The following is an 18,633-nucleotide window of genomic DNA, read 5'->3' on the forward strand; positions in this document are numbered from 1 at the left end:
ACTCTATCCAGGGCAACAGCTTGAGTCTCTGTCTCAAAAAAAGGAAAAAAAGTGTATAATGAGCAACTTCAGGTTAAACACAAGAAAAGCCAAGGAGAAAACAGTATGAGACAAGAAACTTTTTTACAACCTAAAAACACATGTGTTAGTAGTAATGGGCATGCTCGCTTCAGTAGCATACATACTAAAATTGGAATGATACAGAGAAGATTAGGATGGCCTCTGCACAAGGATGACACACAAGTTCATTAAGTGTTCCATATTTTTCTGAATACTAATATGAAGCCAATATATAAACAACTACATGCCCACACAAAAGAAAACCACAAGAAAAATATAGCGAGGGGGTAGGGAAGAGGAGGGAGAGAGGGCGCAATGTGAGGGTATATGGCACACCTCCCTGGATGAAAGGCTCAAGTACAGCTTGAACTTTACCTCAGAAATGAAAACAATATAACCTAAACTTTTGCACCCTCATATCAATCTGAAATTTTACAAAATAGTAGTAATGGGCTTAGTGGACCAAGGAAAACAAAATTCTATGCAAAAAGGTAGAGGAGTCAACATGAGGAAGCAAATCAAGGCTTGCTACAAAACCCCAGAAAGCCCAAGGCCTGAAGGCACTTAGTATACATGAGGATGGCTAAGGAACAGAGCTGAATGCAGCAGAAATGACTAAAAGTTGGAAGAAGTTAGAGTTCCTGACCCCATTCTGCGTGACTATCCCACCATGGTAAACATTGAAAGTTTACTTTCTAGAGATGTTTCTTTCTTTTTTTTTTTTAAATCATAGCTGTGTACATTAATGCAATCATGGGGTACTATGCACTGGTTTTATATACCATTTGAAATATTTTCATCACACTGGTTAACATAGCCTTCCAGGCATTTTCTTAGTTATTGTGTTAAGACATTTATATTCTACATTTAGTAAGTTTCATTAGATGTTTCTATAACTGAAAAAACTGTAAAAAGACAAACTGGCAAAAATAAATTAATAAATAAATAAATTGCAAGTATACATAATGAACTATAACACACTATTTTCTCCAAGAAAATTCAGAGGTCAAGATAAAATTTAAAGTTCTGCAAATGACAGAAGTCTCATTATCACACCCAGGCACATAGATTTTCTATCCCTTATGCTTAAGAATTAGCAAAGTGCCAAAGTTAACTAGACATTTGAGGAAAGTCTGTTCTGCGAATGACTGAAACTGAAGTAAACAAGCAGTGTGGGAAAAAAGACTCATAGAAAACAGACTATATTGTTAAAGTGGTGATGTAAGGAATATTAAAGAATAATTAATATCAGAAAGATTTTAAAAATTCATCTAAAATATTAAGACAGGGATTTTGGGGCGGCGCCTGTGGCTCAGTCGGTAGGGTGCCGGCCCCATATACCAAGGGTGGCGGGTTCAAACCCGGCCCCGGCCAAACTGCAACCAAAAAAAAAAAAAATAGCCGGGCGTTGTGGTGGGCGCCTGTAGTCCCAGCTACTCGGGAGGCTGAGGCAAGAGAATCGCTTAAGCCCAGGAGTTGGAGATTGCTGTGAGCTGTGTGAGGCCACGGCACTCTACCGAGGGCCATAAAGTGAGACTCTGTCTCTACAAAAAAAAAAAAAAAAAGACAGGGATTTTGTTTTATTAATACTGCTAACTCTATGCCCCCATATTAGCAGTTCTTCAGATAAACAGAACCAATAGGAAGCGTGTGTGTGTATTAAAAAAGAAATTTATTATAAAAAAATGACTGATGCAATTATGTTAGCTGACAAGTCCCCAGATATACAGGATGAATCAGCTGAAGTCATCCCTTCACTCAGCACAAGACATAAATATATAGTACTCATGTTTTTTGCCCATTCGGCAGCTCTATCCACATACCTGGTCCCCAAATTTCTTTATCATCAATTTTCTAAATTATGTTCCTACCAAGTTCCTGCCCATCCAGACACACAACTGGCCACATCCGATGAATAAGGAAATAATTGCACACCTGGCCATTTTTCTCTCCAAGCAAAGTAAACAATTAAGTGCACTTCTCAAAGTCCTACTCACTGAGATTTCCCTTCACTACTGTCCTTCATAGATGTTCCAGAAAAAGGCAAATCATGTTACAGCTGCCCATTTTAGGTGATGCCTGGATACTGATTTGTAAACCAGGCCTGAGTCTTCTCTTCCTCTCTCAATTTATCATAGAAATTCATCAATGAAGACACAGGTGCAGGCTGGGAGAGGTGCAGTCTGGGAGAGGGACGTAGCTAGCAGGAGTGAGAGGTGTGAGCATTCAAGTCATTTCTTCATGAACCTTACTGGTGTTTTCAGAGTCTGCTCTCATATACAACACTTTGATTTGATAACAGAGTCCTTCTGTGCATGCACAGCTTTATGGCTTGGTGGAAAAGACAACAACCAGTTAATAATTAACAGTTCATGTCACATATTAACTAGGTGCCTGGGATTAAATGTTCAGTCTCTACTAAGGCCCACTGGCAGGCTACTAGAGAATCAACTCTTACTCCAAAATCCTAAGGGTTTGCATAGAAATTCACCGACAGAGGCCTGCAAGAGGCTCCAAATAGCATCCTTATTTACTACTGATACTTCAAATACCATCGGGTCTCCTGGAACTATGGCTTGCAGACCTCTTACAGAGTCTTCTCTTGTTCTGAGCTCTACTCAAACTAGCCACTTTAGGCCGGGCATGGTGGCTCATGTCTATAATCCTAGCCCTCCGGGAGGCCAATGCCACTCAGGATCACCTGAACTCAGGCACTCAGGAGTTGGAGACTAGCCTGAGCAAGAGCAAGACCCCATCTCTCCTAAAAATGGAAAAATTAGCCTGGCTTTATAGCAGGCACCTGTAGTCCCAGCTACTCAGGAGGCAAGAGGATTGCTCAAGCCCAAGAGAGTTTGAGATTGCTGTGACCTATGATGCCAGGACACTCTACTCAGGGCCACAGAGTGAGACTCAAAAAAAAAAAAAAAAAATTCCTAGGAGCTTTTTAGGTAACTCAGAAAATGGGACAGAGTAACACACCCAAACGAGGACTATGTTTCCTCTAAAATCCAAAAGACCCACAGGTATGTGTCTCTTTTTTGGTTGTATAAGAAGCCAGACACAACTTATCACCGTAGAAGAAGTTATCTCGACATATCCCACAACACTGAACCCCTAGAAATTTCACTAAAATAGCCCCTTAGTTTTCCATCAGATTTATTCCAACTATCTGAAATACAAATGTCTTACCAAAAAGCCTAGAGTAATTAACTATGTCTTTGCTCATTAAGTGCAATCAGCATAATGCTATCAATGTAATAGACCAGTGTGATTTCTTATAGAAAGGAAAGGCTAAAAAAAAAAAAAAAAAAAAAAAAAGAGAGGAAAGGCTATCAAGATCCCTGCAAAGACAGCTCAGTTCCCATGCTCCGTGGTTAGGCTGCTGAGCCGACATACACCAAGGCAGGCAGGTTCGAACCCAGGCCAGTCCTGCTAAAAACAACAATGATAACTACAGCAAAAAAATAGCCAGGTGTTGTGGTGGGAGCCTGAGGCAAGAGAATTGCTTAAGCCCAAGAGTTTGAGGTTGCTGTGAGTTGTGACACCACAGCACTCTACCAAGGATGACATAGAGAGACTGTCTCAAAAAAAAAAAAAGAGAGAGAGAGAGGGCGGCACCTGTGGCTCAAAGGGGTAGGGCACCGACCCCATATGCTGGAGGTGGTGGGTTCAAACCCAGCCCCAGCCAAAAACTGCAAAAAAAAAAAAAAAAAAAAATCCCTGCAAAGTAAATTATGACATACAACCAAAGAGTTCACATACCCATGAGGTATTACATTGAAGGTACACTGCTGGCTTTGCCAGCTGTAAGAAAACTACTTCTGGTGGTCCTTATTGACAGACATAGACAAAAGCATATGCCAAATCAATGGGTACCAGGGAATGTGTTAATTTGCTCAAGCATTAAAACCACATCTGGTACAGCAGCTGCAACTGGAGTCACCACCTGGTTACTCTCATAATACTCCACTGTCATTCTCTAACATTCATCTCTCAACTTCACAGGTCAAACAAGCAAGTGGAATGGATATTGGCAGTGACCACCCGTGCATCAAGTCCTTAATAAAGGAAAATCCTTCCAGAAATACAGTATTAGTTGTGGCTATTTTCTTAGATAGAGGCAGTTCCAGTGGCCTCCACTTGGCCTTTCCCACCATATACGTTAGTAATCCTCCCTTCAGGTCAGGGAACCAATGTGTAAATATTACCAGTTTCTGAATATATCTATTCAAATTATGCATCCCAGAATTTAGAAAATGACAGGATAGGTTCATTTACCCACTGGGCCCACTGTGAGACAGAACTGATCTAAAGCTCTGTTGATCAACTGACTGACCTCCATAAGTTCCCATTCCAACTAATGGACCACACTGATGTTTTTGATCTCTGGATTCAGTGTCAGTTCAGAGCCAGTACCCAATAATTTCCAAAAGATCTGATTATTTCCTTTTCCCTGGTGCACAATTACCCTCGTAAAAGGCCATAGGTCCCTTTGGGGAAGGGTGGAAAAGAAAGTATAAATTTCTATAGTATACTGGGCTCCTTCCTCAAAGAGACCCAATATCATCTTCATTTAGGAAGTTTGGAAATTGATCTGAGGGACTATAACTCAAGTTACATTCGAGTTTACATGACCTAGAACTTTTCTGCTTATACAGATAAAAATTTAGTAGGCATACTATCTACTTCTCCTCTAGGTACACCACAATCAACTGACCAACCTCATAAATCTGTTCCAGTCAGACCAATACCACAGCTCTAATTGCTGCTTTGGCTCTGCTTTCCATTACAGTAACCACATTTCCCTTGCATTTGGTGGCTTAGTGCCACCACCTGGTTTCTGTCACCTGAGGATTCTATCAACTCCCCCTGCATTTCCAATTGAGTGGTTACAGTTTCCACCATAGGTCTAGTACACATAGAAGAGCAGTCACAGAGCTCTTCAAGAAAATTGGGTTTCTCCTACAGATCTAACTTTAATAGTGAAAAGTGTACCTTTAAGACCCTTCCAGTGGGGCAGCGCCTGTGGCTCAAGGAGTAGGACACCAGCCCCATATACCAGGGGTGGCAGGTTCAAGCCCAGCCCCAGCCAAAACTGCAAAAAAAAAAAAAAAAAACCCTTCCAGGGTGAGTAGCTCTCACACAAATCCACACTAACATTCAATCCCCCTAAGCCTTTTAATCCCTTCCTTTACATTAAACCAAGCAAGTCAGTGTTCCCTAATTCATTCACTGTAGGGCACTTTGAAGCCCATGTTTCAGCCAGCCAACCAGCCAACCAAGCAACCAAACTGCTAAATCCCTTTCAGTTTCCCCAAGCTGAAGCATTAAATGAGTAAGCCCATATCAATAAAATCACCCTGATCTAAGTTTATGTTCCTTCCACTATTATTCTATGCCTTTTAGTAACCATTCCCACATATATTCCTAGTGCTACAATATTGACCAGCATATATATAGTTAAATGATTAATAAATATTGAATGAGTGTATATTTCAAAAATGAAGGCTGCAACAGGACACGAAAGACAGGGATTGCAGCATAGGAGAGAGCAGAGGGAAAATCTAGGTTTATTATAAAAGAAGCCTCCAAGATGAAACCTTTCTACAGACTTGAACAGCAACCAGTCCAGACTAGAAGATGAAAATGGAGAACTCTAGGTGCTATATTTTCAAGATAAACAATTGAACCAACAGACATCTAGTAAGTTTGACCACTTTTTCCAGCAGAACATTTAAGAATTTGTGTGGGATGCACAGAAATTTAAGTAAACAAATATTAGTTACAAAAGAAAGAATGAAAAAGAGATCTGGGTGGCACCTGTAACTCAGTGAGTAGGGCACCAGCCACGTACACCGAGGCTAGTGGGTTCAAACCCAGCCCCGGCCAGCTAAAACAACAATGACAACCGCAACAAAAAAATAGCTGAGCGTTGTGGTGAGCGCCTGTAGTCCCAGCTACTTGGGAGGCTGAGGCAAGAGAATCGCTTAAGCCCAAGAGTTTGAAGTTTTGTGAGTTGTAACACCACAGCACTCTACTGAGGGCAATATAGTGGGACTCTGTCTCCAAAAACAAAAAGAAAGAAAGAAAGATAAGATAAGAAAAGAAAAAGACAGACCTACGAGCATGCAAGGGAATTGAGGGGAGGAAAGGAAAAGTGTGGAAGAGAGAAAGAATGAAGGAGAATATAATTCATTATACATTTTGTAGTTTGACCATAAATATTTGTAACTGTCATAATCATGTAGATGACAAATACAGTTTTAACTAAATATTACAATTTAACTACATTGAAAAGTGGGAGAGTGTAAGCAAAAAGGACAGGAGTATAAGTATTCAATGATCATCTCCCACAACAGACATCAGACAATGTCTAAAATTTAAAAATCAAGAAATAGTGGGCAGCGCCTGTGGCTCAAGGAGTAGGGCGCCGGTCCCATATGCCGGAGGTGGCAGGTTCAAACTCAACCCCAGCCAAAAACCACACACACACAAAAAAAAGAAATAGTAATTCAACCATATCATTTAGAAATATACAGAGAGGCAGGGTATGATAGTTCGTGCCTATAATCTCAGCTCTTTAGGAGGCCCAGGCAGAAAGATCACTTAAGGCCAGGTGCTCAAGACCAGCCTAAGCAACATAGTGAGACCTCATCTCTACAAAAAAAAAAAATGTTTAAACTACTCAAGCATGGTGGCACATGTCTGTAGTCCCAGATACTGGGAGGCCAAGGTGGGATGATCACTTGAGCCCAGGAGGTTGATGCTGCACTAAGCTATAACCCTGCCCCTACATTTCAGCCTGGGTGACAGAGTGAGACCCCGTCTCTTTAAAAAAGAAAAGAAAGAAAGAAATGAAAAGGTCATTAGCAAAACCAACAACTAAAAATATTTGACAGTAGCTGTTTCCATGAGTTAAGCAGAAGGGGAAATGAAGCAAAGAAGTATTGTTTTTCAATTTCAGCATTATATAATTATATATGTGTTTCCTCTGATAAAAATAAAATGTAAATTATAAACCATATGTTCTATGTGCATAGAATACTAAATAGAAAATGAAAATAATAATATACCCATATTTTTCTAACTTCACAATAGGTTATTTATCCAAGATTATTACAGAAAAATCTCTAAATAAAAGAATAATTCAAATGTCACAAACACAGATATCAAAACTAGAAAATACAAATGTGTCATAAGCTAATTGTTACAAATATATATTTTTAAAGTCAGTATTCTAACCTACCAAATAGGATTAACATTATTTTTATAGATAGTAAGGTTATACTTTTCTATAAGTTCTGGTCTCAAGAGCCAACCAAAATGTATGTTAAAGAAAGTAATGAAGAATAATTTAACAAAAACCTCAACTCATATGTGTGTCAAACTGTTTAATTTTCCTTATAAAAACATAAAAAATTAAAGGTTTAGGTTTCTCAATGAAATATCCATATTCATTTTTTAAGATGTTATAGTTATCTATGCTTTTTAAAATCAAATCAAATAGGATGGATGTAGCTCCAATTACCTACACACATTACAGGAACACTACTAGAAGGCCAGGGAGGAGGCCATGGAGGAGAGCTCAAATAAGGTAGGACTGCATTAATAGAAAATTAAGAAGCACATTATATACAGGATTAAAGGTCAAAACTAGACACAACTTGTTCATGGTCAAGATATAATAATCTTAAGTGCACAATGTAAACTGCCAATGATTTTTCAACAGTGTTTGCACTTTGTGTCAGCAACAGCATATCTAACATAAACCGGAGTAACCACATACCAGAAAAGAATATAGCACAATAGTTAAGGAAAGATTTTTTTCTATTATCTCTTTAAAAAAAATCATTCCATGAAATAGTAAAATAGAATATTGCCCACTAGGAAGTTTGGTTTCTATTATTTTTGTGAACATATACAACTAAAATGTATATTTAGTTGCACGAATATTATGGCTCAGTTAGTAAATGAAATATAGGGTGGCCATAAAGTTCGTGTGCAATTTGCACACGAACTTTATGGCCACCCTATATATGCATAGATAACTATAAAGGTAACGAAAAGTAATTAAAACTCTACTTAAATTTCATTAGCAAATGGCTCAATTTTATAATATCTATTTAATAAATACTTCGAATGTGTATTATGTACAAGGAATTGAACTTGAGAAAGTATTCATGAGATTGAGATTTACAAGTATCTAATTCATATATTTTAAACTCTAAAAATTAAAATTTCATGTATTTATGCAATTACTTTAAGTATTTTTTATCATTTGCAAATCATCAATCAAAAAAGCCAGTCCCCTTGCGGTTGGTCTGACATATGAAACATTAATATATTAGCAAGTGCCACTAAAAGTATATTTTTTAATTTTTTCAGGTAAAACATATTTTCCAGACAATAATGATCCTTCAGTAAGTTCCAAACTGGTATTAATTTAATCAAGATCTTTCCCTAATCAATACAGAAAGCTTGATTTCAATAAAGGTGACAAAAGTTTCTCTAACCCTTTCAAGCTACAAGCTCTCAACAGATGATCATCATTAAGCCTAGATCAGGGCTGCACGTTCAGGAACTGTATAAATGTGTTCTATTAGGATACGGTCATTCTTTTTGGCAACTCCAGTTCTCCAGACATATGGCAATTGCTGCCCTTTGAGGTCTGAAGTCAAGTCTTTAGGGAATCTCAAAGCCTGTACTGAAATTACAAGGAGTGTTCATTAGAGACTGCTGGAGGGGAAACATGAAAGACTTCCACTAAAACTATATAAAACAGCTAATTATTTTTTAAAAATTTAAACTATCTAATGTACTCACCAATAATGAAAAGTATTTACCAGCTGAATTCTTTTTAAAAGCACTACTTTCAGGACATGAAACAAACAACTCTCTTCATGCTGCCTCTCAGCTCAAAACACTTCACATTATTTTATAAGAATTATCAAGACTATAATACAGTAGAAGAGAATTAAAATACCTAATACTAGTAAATTATTTCTATAGATAGATAACTATAAACATTTTCCAAATGAAGTTACTTTTAGAGATAATTTTTTGTTTCTAATATTTAGTTTTGAATAATACATAATTAACTTAAACCCAGCCAAATATGTGTTTTTTTGAAATGTGTCTTTTTTATTCAAATCTACCTCTACTTAATTTTTTTCATTTTAAACTAATAGTCATAAAAAAGTTTAAGCATAAAATGATATAAAGTCTTAGTCAATATAGAAAATGACATTTATCAGATATTATGCAAAGTATGAAAATATATGAAGAGTTAGAAGTTTAAAATTTTAAAATATTATGCTCTGGTCTCTCTTCACATCAAATAAAATTTTAAATTATCAGTAAGTTGATGTACAGCAGTTCAAAGAAATTTCATATATTTTCTTTGTCAGAATTTTGGAAACAATAAAAAGTATAAATATTTTCTAATAATTGCTGCCATTTTAACCTTTTGAATGTCTAGACCCTTTTTAACTTAAGAGAATAAAATCATTAAGTTTCACAACAGAACAATATCACTACCAAATATTTACTTCAGTAATAAATCCTTATAAAATTCATTTACTTGCTTCAATCATTTCTTGAATCCACATATATGTTGGTTTCTGACAGCCTAATTCCAAAAAGCAATTACAACCTCAATCCATATGTAAAAAGACAACAGAAAGCAAGTACATTAAACTGGTTTAAAAGAATAGAAATCTAAAGAAAACAGATTACAAATGATTTATATGAACGGCTAGTGCTGAAGTTAATTACAAGTAACCCAATAAAATAGTGCCTTTATTATTGTACAGCAAGTAATAGCTCTAGATGTAAAAACCAGAACTCTTTCTGCTGACTTAAGCATGCCCAATCCCACAGCACACAACATTAAGAATTAAACATGTGGTAAATAAGCCATATAGAAAACAACAGTTTTTAACTACAGGCAGAAAACTTTCCTGCTGTTTAACCATTTGGGGTCTTCTACTCTGAACAATGGCCATTACAAACTGACACTGTGTATTCACTGAACATATTATTAAGGTTAATATAAAGTGAGATTTTAATTTCAGTGCTCAAACTTTAACTTCAAGTAAAACATAAGCAATTGAAAGTAACATTTGTTTTATCAGTCAGTAGAAGCAAATAAGGTGTTTTATATTTATGCTATGAAATGATGATATCTTTAGAATTAAATATTCCAAATTTTGTACTACATCTACTTATAAAGTTTTGGCCTCTAATTTTAAATATTAATTAAGTTACATTTATCATATGTTACAGTAACTTCCTATAATGGTCAAGAGCCACAACCTATTGCCAATCATACTATGCATAATGACATTCATGGTAAAAAAGAATAAGACCTGTCATTCCAGAATGATTCAGTAACTCTTCCCAAATACTGATCAATGCTCCTAATGTGATATGAGCTGATACGAAGTATAATACAAACATCCTAAAATATATTATGGATAAATGTCATGATTTAGAGCATTCTTTGACCTATAACATAATTGAAATAGTGATAGGATGAAATACTTGAGAACTTGATTTTGTCCACAAATGAGTCAAGACTGATGAAATCATCAACTACACATCTCTCTAGTAGTATTTTGTTCTTGTTTATTTCGTCTCCATACAATATTAGCTTATTCTGCAGCTTTTTTTCTGGGTCAAAAACTTTACAAATTAGAATGTGTCTCTTCAACTATAGTGAAATACCATTAAGGTAGGTATCACTATCTCCTTAAGCCTTCAACAGTATCTAACTCAATTTTCCATACAACAGATATTAAAATAATTATTAAAGAAAATCATAATTTGTCATTTTAAGTAGAGGAGGGAGAAGCACTTCATTTAGAACACATAAAGCATTACAAGAAATACTAGGTTCCTGCAGCCACAGTAACAAATTGCCACAAACTTTGCTTAAAACACCAAAAGTTTGTTCTCTCCCAATTCTGAAGGCTGGAAGTCCAAAATCAATTTTCCCAAGCCATAAAGACATCAGTAGAGCATCTCCCCTGAGGCTCCAAGGAAGAATCTGTTCCTTGCTTCTTCCAAGCCCCTGTCAGCCATTCCTTGGCTTATGGCTACATCTCTCTCTGCTCCATTTCCACTCCTCCATTTGTCTGTCTCTAACCTCCCACTTACCCTTTTTTAGTAATGATACATGATGCTATTTAGAACCACCAAATAATGCAGAATTATCTCTTCGCTTAAAAAATCTTTTTTTTTTTTTTTTGCAGTTTTTGGCTGGGGCCAGGCTTGAACCTGCCACCCCTAGTATATGGGACCAGCAGCCTACTCCTTGAGCCACAGGCACTGCCCTTCACTTAAAAATTCTTAATCAGACCTGCAAACACTCTTTTTCCAAATAAGTTAGCATTCACAGGTTCCAGGGATTGGTTATGGCTATCTTTTTTGGAACAATGTTTCAGTCTATCACACCGAATTAAAAACAACAGAAACAGCAAGTCAAAAACAAGCAAACTTTACTAACAAATTCAAACAAGTTCAAACAAATTTAAAATGCTTAAAAGAAATAAAAACTTAAAAAAATTAATACATTGTGGCAAGAGCTGGAAAAAAATGAGGCAAGTCCATTCAATTCATACTTCAAGTATTAGTTTTAACAGTGATTGAGCTGTGACTGGTTTTCTTTTCTATTTCAGAAATTCACCTTAATTTGCTAAGCATAAAACCTGTTTGTCTAGTATAAACTGAAAGCTGGAGAGTTGAGATCTTGGTGACAAGCTGATATCACACAGAGCAACTTATGTCAAATGTCCAAATAAGTAAGGCAACAGTCTAGACGTGGTAAGGAAACAGGTTAAGCAACAAAAAGCTTAAATATTCTCCATTATTTTACTTTCTCACTGCCACTAATGTTTTCTTTTTTATAAACTTACAATACTATTTTCACAAACTACACTAGTACTTTATAAATGATACTGTATTTTTCAAAGGATAGAAATATGAGACAGCCTGAAAGATCAAGCAACTTGGTAAGTTTTCTCAAAAAATAACAAAATTAAATGTGCCCTCTATTTTGTAGTATATGATAGACTATAACAAGAATAACCTAAGAAGCCAGCAGAGCCTATTTCAAATAAGTGACTAATTAGTACCGAGCTTCTGAATAAAGAATTCTAAGAAACAATAATTATCATAAAAAAGACGCCCTAAAATCCTGTACACAAGTAAACATTTTCATAAGCAATATCCATAAAAGTATCTGTAAAAACACAATACAGAAGAGAAAGTGTCAGGAGAATGTGGAAAACAGATTTAGGGTTATGGAGTTTGAGGTGCTTTTTTTGTAAAACATCTAGAAGATAGTGTGATGTACATAACACATATGTCAAATACATAACTACAATTTAATAAAGCAGCATGGAAGTAGTACAAAGGAAAGTACAAAAGCTGTTAAGGACATTTAAAGTAAGGCAGAGAAGTTTGATTTCGAACAAGAAGTAAACAAGTAATAGGTTTGCTTCAAAATGAAATATAAAGAGACTCTGCTAGAAAGAAAACTTGTTAATATGTACTATAAAAGGAAAATTGGGAGAAAGGGAAAGGCATTTCACTAATTCAGGGATCAGCTAGACCAGTGTAATTCTTTTATTCTCCCCCTCCAAGCTTTATTAAAGTGTAATTGGCAAAGAGAAATTGTATATATTCACATGTACAATGTGATATTTGATGTATGGATAGGTTGTAAAATGACTGAATCAAGCTAATTAACATATCCATATATATATGTGTGTGTGTGTATAGTCATTTATATATATATAAATATATACCTAGCATTTTTTTTGTAGTAAGAATATTTAAGATCTGCTCTCTTAATCTACAGGTGGAATCTGATTCTTTACAGAGGGCTACTTAAAATAATATCACCTTTTATCCCTCCCCCATTCTTATAGGACTCACGCTGAGAATAATCATAATGAGCAACTACCAATAATGAATATTTGACTAGAAAAAAAGGTTGAAAAGCAGTGAACTAGATTATTATAAAAGTAGTTCTCGGGAATATATTGGAAGTAATGTAGTATAAATAAAAAACACTAAAGTTTAAAAAAGATACTCTTGGGTGGCGCCTGTGGCTCAAAGGAGTTGGGCACTGGCCCCATATGCCGGAGGCAACGGGTTCAAACCCAGCCCCAGCCAAAAACTGAGGGGTGGGGAAGATACCCTTGAAAATCACTAGAGTAATAATCCCTATAATGAATCCCTCTAATGACATCAATGATACTGCAAGGTCATATAGTTAAATTTGCCAACTCATCCTAGAAAGTGTGCTACATACCTCATGGCTGAATATCATTATGGTCACCTTCGAGGTACTCTGCAGCAGCTAGTCCTCCCTTCAGAGCAATTTTGGAACTCCTTTTCTGGAATTGCCTTCAGAGCTGCCATCATATGAGGTCTGAAAATTAAGTTTGCAAACTCATCCTAGAGAAAGTGCTATACACCTCATTGCTGAACATCACTAGGGTCACCAGATGACCAAAGAGAATACTTGAAAGGTGACTCTAGCGATATTCAGCAATGAAGCATGCAGCACTTTTTCTAGGATAAGTTCAAAAACTTAACTGTCTGACCTCATATATTTGGGTACACTTTATGAGTTTTCCAGAAGGAGCTGTCATTACAGGTAGGTAGCACCGAAAATTGTGGAAGCACTTTTAGAAGTGATGGAAAAGTGTATTGTCATAGTTTATCAGAACTGTATACACACTTCGGGACATTCATGTTATAAAATGGCAACATAACTAAACAGAGCAGTCTGACTAAAAATTACACAACAGAATAGTTGTAACAATTACTCTTACGATACCTAAATTAAGGTGTTATGTGCTAATTGTACATGTCAAGATATTAAAGTGCTAAATAACAATTTTATCTCAGTAAAAACAAACATTAAAAACACTTTCAATAGCAGGATTTAAACATGAATTTTAAGAAACTAAAATGGCTAATCTTAATTCTGATTAACCTAAGATCCATTAAATTATAATTATTAAAAAGATACGTAGTATGGGAGTATAGCTGGAGCTTCACAGTTATCAGAGTTTGGAATTAAACAAAGGCAATCTTAAACTTCACCTTTTTTTTTTTCAACCTCTACCCTTTTAATCTAGCCTTTCTGTAATATCTTTAATAACGTTAGTAGATTGATTTGAAGTAAAAGAAAAAAAGAAAGGGCTAAGGAAAAGTATGTTATAATTGCTGAGAAAAAAAAGAGATACCAGCTACATTCTTAATTACATTAAAACCAAAGAACCATTGTGCTCAGAATATTTCCATTTGGAATTTCTCCCTTTTCCTAACTCTCTTCCTAATCCCAAATTTAAAAGACCAGTTGTAAAACTGTAGGGTGCCAAATTAAAACACACTTTATTTTCAGATGTCTCCATACTCATAGGTTGACTTCCTGTCAGGAAGAGTTCCATTTCAGTGAATACCCTAATCAGCAGGGAACTTGCAGAATTAAGTGCCAGTTGATATTACTTTGTTTTGCATTTACCACCCTTGAGAATAATGTTCAAAGATGTAGTTATATAGTCAGCATGGTACCATCCTTCTGACTAGACTGCCAAGCCGCAGGGTGTACTGTCAGTTTCATAAAATTTACCTTAAAAGGTAAATCAACAGGGAGCCTGTATTTCAGATTAAATCTTGAATCTCAAGTTAAATTATGCTTTTTTAGGTTGTAACAGCACTTTAAATCAACATTATGAGAAAGTCTTCATCCAAATTCACATAAAGATCAATGAATATTCTACTAAACCATCAGCGTAGATATTTTTTTAAAAGAAAAAAATAATATTTTACTCTGGTTGTTTTATTTCTAATATGCTTTTTCTGTTGCTTAAAGGAAAATGTTTCTACTTTATAATAGAAAATTATGTCATAAAATTTTGTTTCAAAAATACAAATATTTTTACCATATTAGCATAAAGTTATTAAGTTTATTTCAAATACCTTAGAATTATTAATGCATTTAAGATGTGCCATGACCAATTTATAAAGCATGAATTTTCCAAGCTTCAAAGGTCTACAGTTCCTTCGTATAAGGTCGACTGATTCTGCTGCACACAAAATTAACTCCAGTCATTTCAACAAAGAATATCCCTTCTCTCAGGCTTTGTGCATTATAAGAATTAAAATATTCACTGTCTCTCTAAGGCAAAACTAGGTGCTCATAGTGGAAGCCTTTTTTAAATCCCAAGGTTAGACATTACCCTATTGATTCTCATCCCATCCACAATCAAAAGGTCATAGGTATTAACAATAACAAAGTTCAGGGACAATCAATTTATATCTACTACATTCTGAGGGTGAGGTCTAAACACACCAAAAAGAAATTGAACTGTATTTAAAACACCGTTTTCTCAACATTTAACACTGTAAATTTTTCCCACAAAATATCCATTATTACAACATAGTACATACTCTGGAATGTGCTATAATGGACAAGAATAGTAAAAACTGACAAACAAGCACATGATGGCTACCACAATCTCAACCAAGGAAAGCTATAGACAAGTAGAGGAAATGCTTTAGGAACTTTAATACTGTTAATACAATGAAATTATAAAAACATGGAATCAAGAAAAAAAATGACTGACAGCCATGGGTAACTAAAATGATATACTCATGAACAAAAATAAAATTAACATTAGATTAAACAGGGACTAATAAAGAGCTTTTAGGGCTCTACCCCAACACCACTACCTGTTTCTATGTATTGGGTTTTTCTTTTTTTTTTGAGACAGAGTCTCAAGCTGTTGCCCTGGGTAGGATGCTGTGACGTCACAGCTCACAGCAACCTCCAACTCTTGGGCTTAAGTGATTCTCTTGCCTCAGCTCCCAAGTAGCTGGGACTACAGGCGCCCCGCCACAATGCCTGGCTATTTTTGTTGTTTGTTGTTGTTGTTATTGTTGTTTTAGTTGGCCTAGGCTGGGGTACGAACCCATCAGCCTCAGAGTATGTAGCCGGCGCCCTAACCCACTGAGCTTCAGGCGCCGCCAGTATTGGGTTTTTCTTTTTTCTTTTTATTGCAGTTCTTTTTTTTTTTTTTTTTTAATTGCAATTTTTGGCCAGAGCCGGGTTTGAACCCGCCACCTCCGGTATTTGGGGCTGGTGCCCTACTCCTTTGAGCCACAGGCACCATCCAGTATTGGGTTTTTCTTAAAGTCCATATAAATTTCTATCTTGTATTAGGAACATTTGTCTCTCTCACTAAGTTTTTGTCCTTTCTATAGTTCAAAGTTGCTATAGTTACAGTTTCTTTAAGGAAAGGGGCTTGTCCTAAAAGCATGTGATACATGCTTGCTAAATAAATGAATAAATAATAGCACAAGCAAGTATAAAAAACAGTCCTTAGTCAAAGCAGAGATATCCACTAAAGTTGTGTAGAAAAGCTAGTATTTGAACTGATCCCAAGTGACAGGAAAAATAGAAAATTCTGGAAGTATAGTTAATGGCCCTCACTATACTCCTAATAGAAAACTTCATACCATAGGATTTCCTTTTAGATGAAAACTACACATAATTAAGACTTATTTCTATTTCCACTAAGCCATTATAGTTAAAATTCCTATTCTATTGCTGTCAAAATATAACCCTTTGTTTTATTGGCTCGATTATTTCTTTTAAAAAATACACCACTTTCTTAAAACTCAATAGTGAGTTTTAGTGAAAAAGTGTCCTCCTAAGAGCACACTATGAATATCTAAGCACATCAGTTAAAAAAAAATTCCATTTATATGAATTTCTATAGTAAGTAAAACTAATCCTTGGTAATAAAAATCAAATCAGTGGCAACTGGAGGTGACAGAGATGGGGACTGATTATAAAAGGGCACAGAAAGTTTTATCTAAAATGATTGCTACATAGTGAAGAATATGTCAAAATTCATTGCATTATATACATAAAATGTGTGTGTATTTAATATGTATAACTTATCCTCAATAAAGCTGATTTATTTAAAAGAGGTGAATCTGATTAAGTAACAAAAAAGAAAAAATAAAGACCTTCTTTATAAATGAGCATAACTACACTCTTTTACTATAATAACATAGCTGTCATAATGAAAATGAAGAGTTAATATAAAAACTGATTAATATTAAAAAGTATGGGAGTATTTCATAATAAAAAAGACCAAAGGCAAAAATCCAAAAGATGCTGATTTATGACCATTCGTTTATTACTTATGCAAGTACATAAACATTTGGTTGAACTACATGAGATGTTTAGAGATACAACAGAAAACAGTCCTTGCTTTCAAGAAACTTACAGTCTAAATAAGAGACAGAGATAAATCCTAGTCAATTTAAATATAGAATGAAATTCTATAAAATGATCAGTGAGTGCTTTAAATTATACCACATTTACAAATAGAGTTGTGGGGAAGAGAGGAGTCAAGGAAAGCTTTTCAGAAGAAACTGTAATTTATCTAGGAACTATATGATTTATTTTTGCCATAAATATTCATTGAGTAGCCATCATGTAACGAAGACTGTGCTAGGTAATAAATAGGTGTGTACTTTTAATGGGCAAAACAGAAGAAGTTGTTACCTTCATAGAGTCTAGAATACAAAAAGGAAACTAATAATAAACAGATAAATAAATTACCATATCTATACTTTAAATTGTTGGTAAATTGTATTGTGGGTGATAAAATAAAAACGAAGGATACCAACTATAGAAATGATGGTGTTAGAAAAGGATAATTAAGCTGTGATCTGATCAATCAGCAGTCACTAACAATTGGAGTCACCAAATTTGAAAGTGGGAAAGAAAAAGCATGTGCCAAGACACAGAAATATGATGGCATATTCAGCTAAATGTAAATGTTCAGTGGGTCTTGAGAACAGATATAAAATTAAAATTTAAGTGGGAAGAAATGAAGTTCAAGCAATAAGAAAGGCCTAATGGTGAAGGACACCTTCGTGCCATAGTACAGAGAGCTTGCTGTGGGGCGGTTGGGGGGAGGGGTTATTTAAATAACCTATTCATCCTCAAAATACACACCTATAAAACCATCACAACCATGAAAAGAAAAAATTTGTGAACTAAAATGGTAAAAGCCATAATAGTAATGTCATATATTCAGAAGAAATAAGTTCAAAATGAAAAAGAAATCTAGGAAAATAAAAGACATTATAGAAGAATAAAGAAATTTTACTATAAAAATTCAGAAAAAAACATTCAAGCACAACACTGACATAATAAGAAGAGTGCTATCTGATCCTTATTGTGAATGTTATAATTTTTAAATGAATAATTCAGAAGTATAGAGAAATACTTGAGTCAAAAATTATCAAACCTATCATTATTTTCATGTACGAGAAATATTTCCAAAAATAGCAATAATCCATATACATTGATGAAAAACATTTTAAAGAAAGATCAAACTAACACAGTATTTTAAATTAACTTTTGTTGCTAATTAATTAGTCAGACGGGATGCCAGGCCAGACTACATGGTGCTTCTAGTTTTTCTATACACTGTATGTATTTCTGATAAATGGGGAAAGAATAGATGACCTGGC

General features: G+C 35.2%; 1 protein-coding gene and 1 non-coding gene across 4 annotated transcripts in view; one reads left to right on the top strand and one right to left on the bottom strand.

Moving 5' to 3' along the window:
• LRBA (LPS responsive beige-like anchor protein) overlaps window positions 1-18,633 on the bottom strand; it is a 791,645-nt gene that overhangs the window by 529,939 nt on the left and 243,073 nt on the right. The gene's annotated exons all lie outside the window — the stretch shown is intronic.
• LOC128592333 (U6 spliceosomal RNA) lies at window positions 161-267 on the top strand. The gene has a single exon (XR_008381843.1). It is a non-coding gene; the product is annotated as a U6 spliceosomal RNA (small nuclear RNA).

The sequence above is a fragment of the Nycticebus coucang genome, chromosome 1, assembly GCF_027406575.1.
Source record: "Nycticebus coucang isolate mNycCou1 chromosome 1, mNycCou1.pri, whole genome shotgun sequence".
Lineage (NCBI taxonomy): Eukaryota > Metazoa > Chordata > Mammalia > Primates > Lorisidae > Nycticebus > Nycticebus coucang.